This window comes from Calonectris borealis, chromosome 1 (genome assembly GCF_964195595.1).
Source record: "Calonectris borealis chromosome 1, bCalBor7.hap1.2, whole genome shotgun sequence".
Taxonomy (NCBI): Eukaryota; Metazoa; Chordata; class Aves; order Procellariiformes; family Procellariidae; genus Calonectris; species Calonectris borealis.
In genome coordinates, this window is record NC_134312.1 from 149,198,473 (window position 1) to 149,204,840 (window position 6,368).

The window sequence follows — 6,368 nt, forward strand, 5'->3', positions numbered from 1 at the left end:
GTATAATGCTATGCTTTTGTTAATTTTTGCCACCACTTACTCCTTTTTGTTTCAATAGTAATAGTCAGATTATGAAATTTTATTCTTCCTTAGTAGGGATGCCTCAGTAAAGGCTCTTTTGAGACTGATGTGAATACAGCATTTAAAAAAAAAAGCAGTGTTAAAGGAAATAAATACACTCTGATATATATTTATATGCATTTTTATATCATATATATTAAAATGATTCTCACACAAAGGGGAAATTTAAAACTTTCAAGTACAGCAGACTATGCTGTTGCTATTGTTATTATCTCCAGGTAGAAATAACATTTAAAAATTTAAGTTGTTTGGTTTTTTTTTTTTGTACACTGATAGCATTCCTTTAAGCTACTGAAAAAAAGAGACTTACTGCATTTTTAAAACAGTCAGTATCCACCTTTTTTTTTTTTCTGCTTTGACTTTATGCCTAGTTATACTTTCTTCCGATAGGGAACGCCTTGAGATGCAAAGGTCAGAGCCAAATCTCCTAGTTCAGGGGTGTATGAACAAAATGTGTTCTAGTACAGATATCTTTGCGAACTTTAATCTTTTTAGTTTCTTAAAACATGGAATTTTCTTACTGTTGGCAAAGGCTTGGTTTTGAGCTTCAGGCTTGCTACAGAGATGGACTTAAAAAATGAAAATGAGATGCAGAACATCTAGTGTTACCAAGTCAAGCTTACAGAGCAGGCAAGTCCTTTCCTTTTATTGTAAGTTTTTATTGAACGTGCACTTTCAGACTTATGGATGGCTAATTGGAGGAAAAATATGCAATATATGTATAGATTTTTTTCAACATTAAATTAAAAGATCTATGGCAAACTAAACAGCTTTTCACTGATGAGTTATTTTTTCAAGTGTTCATGCACTCATCGCTCACTACAGAACTTCTAATGTTGCATTATATTATTGCCTCATTAGATTGTGTGCAGTCTTGGGTCCTGTTCCTAAAGATCCCTCTAGATAAACCTCACTGTCTTTATGGAAGCTCCACAAAATGGATTTATGTCAATGTAAGAGAGGCTCGGTTTATTCCTACAGTACCATTTCTTCCCACAGAAAGAATACTAATACTAGGGCATGTGTAAAGGCAGGAGAGCCTGTTGCTTTTCACCATGAAGATTTTTCACAGCAGCTTCTAAGCAAGACAGAATATTCACTTCCAAGATTATTACAAGATCAATTTTTAATAGAGTTTGAGTCCTGGCCACTTAATGAGGAAGAAAGGATGATAACTGAGTATCTTGGAAACAAAAACTCTAGGACGAATTTTGAAGCTGGAAAGGGATAAGAGAAGGTACAATGAGGAAGTGCATGGGGTCAGCAATGAACCAAATTTCTCTGAAACATACTGATATCTCATTGACTTCTGTTAGCCAGGTATGTAGTTATGATGGTGAAAACCAAACTCACTAAATGGTTCTTGTGGTGACACTCCTTTTGTATCAAGCCTTATGGTCAACCAAGAAAAAAAGAGGAAAACAATTTCAAGCAACACCTGACAACTCTTATTGTGGTTTACCAGCAATGAACAGTATGGTCTTGACAGAAAGAAAAGGGGCAAATTCTGAGAGTGGCAAAGAACATTTACAGAACCAGGGGGTGAGTATGTGACTATAATTATGACAAAAAAATGCCGCAGTTGTCACTTCTTTCTGTATTCCTTGCTGGCTAGGTGAAGAAATATGAGATATGCATTAAAATTAATGTCTTTCTACAGATGTTATCACATTTGTAGTGTTAAAGAGAAAGCACAAAAAGAACTGTGGAATACTTTTACAACATCATTACAACATCAGCACTGCTGAGGCCACACCTGGAGTCCTGTGTCCAATTCTGGTCTCCTCAGTAGGAGAGAGACATGGACATACTGGAGAGTGTCCAACAAAGGGCCATGAAGCTGGTGAAGGGACTGGAGCATCTCTCCTAGGAAGAAAAGCTGAGAGAGCTGGGACTCTTCAGCCTGGAGAAGAGAAGGCTCCCATCTGAAGGCAGGGTGCAAAGAAGAGGGAGTGAGGCTTTTCTCAATGATGCCCAGTGACAGGACCAGAGGCAGTGGGCACAAACTGAAACACAGGAGGTGCCCTCTGAACATCAGGAAACACTTTTTTACGGTGAGGGTGACCCAGCATCGGCACAGGTTGCCCAGGGAAGTGGTGGAGTCTGCATCCTTGGAGATATTCAAAAGCCGCCTGGACACGGTCCTGGGCAACTGGCTTTAGGTGGCCCTGCTTGAGCAGGGGGGTTGGACCAGATGACCTCCAGAGGTGCATTCCAACCTCAGCCATCCTGTCATTCTGTGAAATGTGACTTAAAAAGACTCTAAATTTTCAAAAACATGTTTTTAAAGAAAAATTGGCGATTTTTATTTCTTGTTGCCTTGGATACAAACAAAGTACACTAGGCAGGCTGCCTTAGTGGAGTAACAGAAGGACAGTCTGCCCTGCACAAAACATCTTGCCTTTCACCATAGAAAGCTTATAGAAGAATCAGTTTGGATGCTTAAACCTTAAACTACGTAGAACAAAGGTAATTTTGTGGCTGAATTAGAACTTCCACATAGAGATTTAATGCCCTTTAATTTCTGCTCTGTGCTTCCCTGTTTTTGGTACCTCAAGCGACTCCGGAGAGCAGATTTGCTTTCACTTGTTGATAGAGCAGAGTCGTCATGCCATCTAGTGGATGAACAGGTATCGGGAGAGTCAGACCGATTAGAAATAAATCGGTTTTAAGAATAGCATTAGAATTAAACACAGTGAAATTTTCAGGGTGTGCATACTGCTGTAATCTGCTGAAACTCATATAGCATTACTTGTAAACAGCAGCTCAGAAGCTGGCATTGAGAATACGGTGCTGACTCTCTTATAATAAAATATTTTGAAGGAACAATAGTGTCTCCTTGCCATATAACTGCAGTCATACAGAGTTGTATGTCCCCAGTTGTAAAATCTTATCTTTGGATACGTCATTTCTGAAAAGTATATGCTGCATTGCTGGCAATAAAGAAATAATGAACCATGACCCCTGCTGGCTTCTTCACCTAAACCACAGTCCTGAAAAGCCAGCCTGGCTAGTGCTCCTGCCACGTGCAGGGAGAGTTTTGCCTATGGTTGTGAAGCCCAAGAGACTGACCACTAGAAGGAAGTTTTTAGAAGTTAGAAGTTTTTGTAGGAAGCTATTATTTGTAGTGTATGCAACATTAATTTCTTACACCATTGGACAAAGGTATGTTTGGAAAATAATATGTAAAATTGATAGTATATTCTATTGAAAAATCGTACATGTGTAACTGTATGTTCCTGACTCTTTCAAGGGAAGGGTTGAAAAACTACGGCTGTTATGTTAGAAACATGTGCTCATGTGCTGCCTTTTCCCACTTTAAAGCATGAGCTAACTGCCTAATTTTATATGAAAGATAGAATTTGTTGTATAGCAGTTTATTCTTCAAAACTGTTTCCAGTCTTTATAGATCTCCTGGGAAGGTTACGAAGCAATCCTCCTTGAAGCCATTTCAAAGTACATGAAAGAGAAGAAGGTGACTGAATTTACAAAAGGCATATCATGCATATCCAGCCATGCTGTGGGCAATGGGGAGAACACTGGATGCTGCATACCTTGAATTGAGCAAGGCTTTTGACACAGTCTCTGTTGGTGAGATATAGATAAGTGGACAAAGGTAAAGTGGAATAACAGTGGGACCAAAGTCCATGTGGGATCAATATATTGTGATCAGTATACTAACCTCAGCTCACGGTAAATTACTAGTGGCATCCGTCAAGGACTGATATTGGTACCACTACTGTTTAGCATCCTTATTAATGACCTTGGTAGTGGGATGGACTGCACAATCAAAAGATTTTCATGACAGAAAAACAAACTGGGGAAGGATAGTTGACACATTGGAGGGCAGGGCTGCTGTTTTGAATGGAAGCAGGCTGGAGAAATGGACTGATGGGAAACTCATAAGGTTCAACCCACATGCAATCTGGGATGGAATAAACCCATTCAACAACACAGCCTGGAGGTCAACCTAACACAAAGTAGCTTTGCAGGAAGAGACTAGATGTCCTGGTTGACACTATGGTGAACATGAGTCAGCAGTATGTCCTTGTGATGAAGGCGACCAACTGCACCCTGCACCTTACTAGTGAGAGTGTAGTTGAGGAAAGTAATTATTCCCCTGTAGTCAGCATTTGCGAGATCACCTCTGGAGTACTATGTCAAGTTTTGGGCTCCCCAGTACAAGCGAGGCACTGACATACTGGAGTGAGTCCAGGGAAAGACCACCAAGAGCACAGGACATAGAGGGAGAGGACAAGAGGTCCTGTTTCTGTCTACAAGAATCTAATGGAAAGATAGAGAGAATGGATGGAGCCAGGCTCTTCTCAAAGGAGCACAGCGATGGGACAAAAAAGCAACTGGCACAAATAAGGACACAGGAAATTTAAATTACATATTAGGAAAAAAATTTTCACCGTATGCATGGTAAAATGCTGGAAAATGTGCCCAGAGAGGCTGTGGAATCTCCAACCTTGGAGGTGTTTGGGTCTCAGCTGTACATGCCCTGAGCAGGGGCTGGACCTGATGACCTCCAGAGGTTCCTTCCAACCTGAATTATTCTGTGATGCTACGATGTGGAGGAAAGTTTGCAAATGTGCAACTTGCATATTTTAAATCTTCTGAGAAACATATGAGGCTCTAACAGACGTTATCAGTCTGGAATCTGCTTTTTGACATCAGGGATAGATAATGCTGAAAAAAATATGGAATATAACTTAACATCTGCTAAGAATTAATACAACTGGTATATAGAGATGACAGAAGTAGATTAAAAAGGACTATTACCAGCTAGAAGCAAAAAGGCTTAGACTGTGATTACAAGAGTTGAATGTGTTGCTAATTATGACGGAAATAGTTTCACAATTTAGGTTTTCAGTTAGCACCTCTGTGTAGTGTATGTTGGATGGAAAGGAAGATGTGAAAAACTGTGAGAAGTAACTGGTCTTCCCCAGCTGATTGGTCAGGTGGTCAGAGCTTCATACAAAAATGTGTTTTTCAATATTAGTGCAAACTTTCATTTTCATCATGGCATTTTCATAATGAAAAGTTGAGCCGTAGTTATTTTCGGCTGAGTTTCTTCTCTATTACGAGGCTATAACTTCTCCATTAAAATTGTATTAGTCTGAGGACTAAGGAGTGTAAACTTTATTCTCCTTTCATATACAGTCACATATCTCAGAGCTGGCTATGACATTAGTTGAGAGGACTAATTGAACACAGCACTTTCTACAACACAGATGAAAGTTCAGAAACTTGAGAGTATTTCAAAAGGATATGAAAGCAAATGAATGTGAGAACAGCTCACGGAAAATATTGTTGTAAAAGAGTGAATAAAAAAAAAATAGGTGTTTCCAAACTGGGACTATCAAGACTTAGCCTGTCAAAGTAAAAAGCTGGTGACATTTTACTTTACCATTTCATTTGTTGGCTGCTAAATTGCTTTTGGACTCTCATGTAAAATCATTATCCTCTTTATACGTGTTCTTTTAAGTTTTAAAATCAGGCACTGACTCATAAACCCAAAAACCACCGCAAAGTATCCTGTGTACACATTTTTAAAGTAGTTATAGTGAGTCAAATTCTTAGCTATCTTTCCTGAAGTTTTGCTGATTTGCATTAGCTAATGGTCTGATTGCTTTTATATACAATTGTTTCAATCTGTGATGAGGAAAACAAATGAGGTGAGACAGTAAAACTCTCCAGGGTTCTTCGCTTCACTTCAGCAGTAAAATATGCAAAGAAGCCAGCTCTGTGGAATCCCTCCTTTTTTAGTGTAACCTGCTTGTTTTACCTCTGAACTGACACCTCCTGTTGCTCTTGGGAACGTCTCTTTTTTTGTCCTGGGCAAAAAAAAAAAAAAAAGGGTAGCTGTGACCAAAAAAGCTTTTGAACAAAAAGGCGATATGAAAATAAAAGAAATCCTGAGGGGATTAATTTTTTCCTGCTTTTTATTATTTTTATTTCAAAATAACTTTATTTAGAAGTATAGTGAATCATTGCACAGTACATACTGAATAAACCATTAATGTGAAATAAACAATGGCAAGCATTCATTTACTCAGGAACAGTACTTAAATAAGAAATACGGCTGTCAGAAATCCCTAATGGAACTACTGTTCCAATATATCAATATTTGGCTAAAAGGCAGACTCAGCTACTGGCATGAGGACTTATTTAGAAGTGAACACATACAGTAATGCAGTAATGGAGCTGTAAAATGTTTCATGTCTTGAAAGCTTGCATTACTCTCTCCCCAAAGGGGATGCTATCACAGAAAAAATAGCATG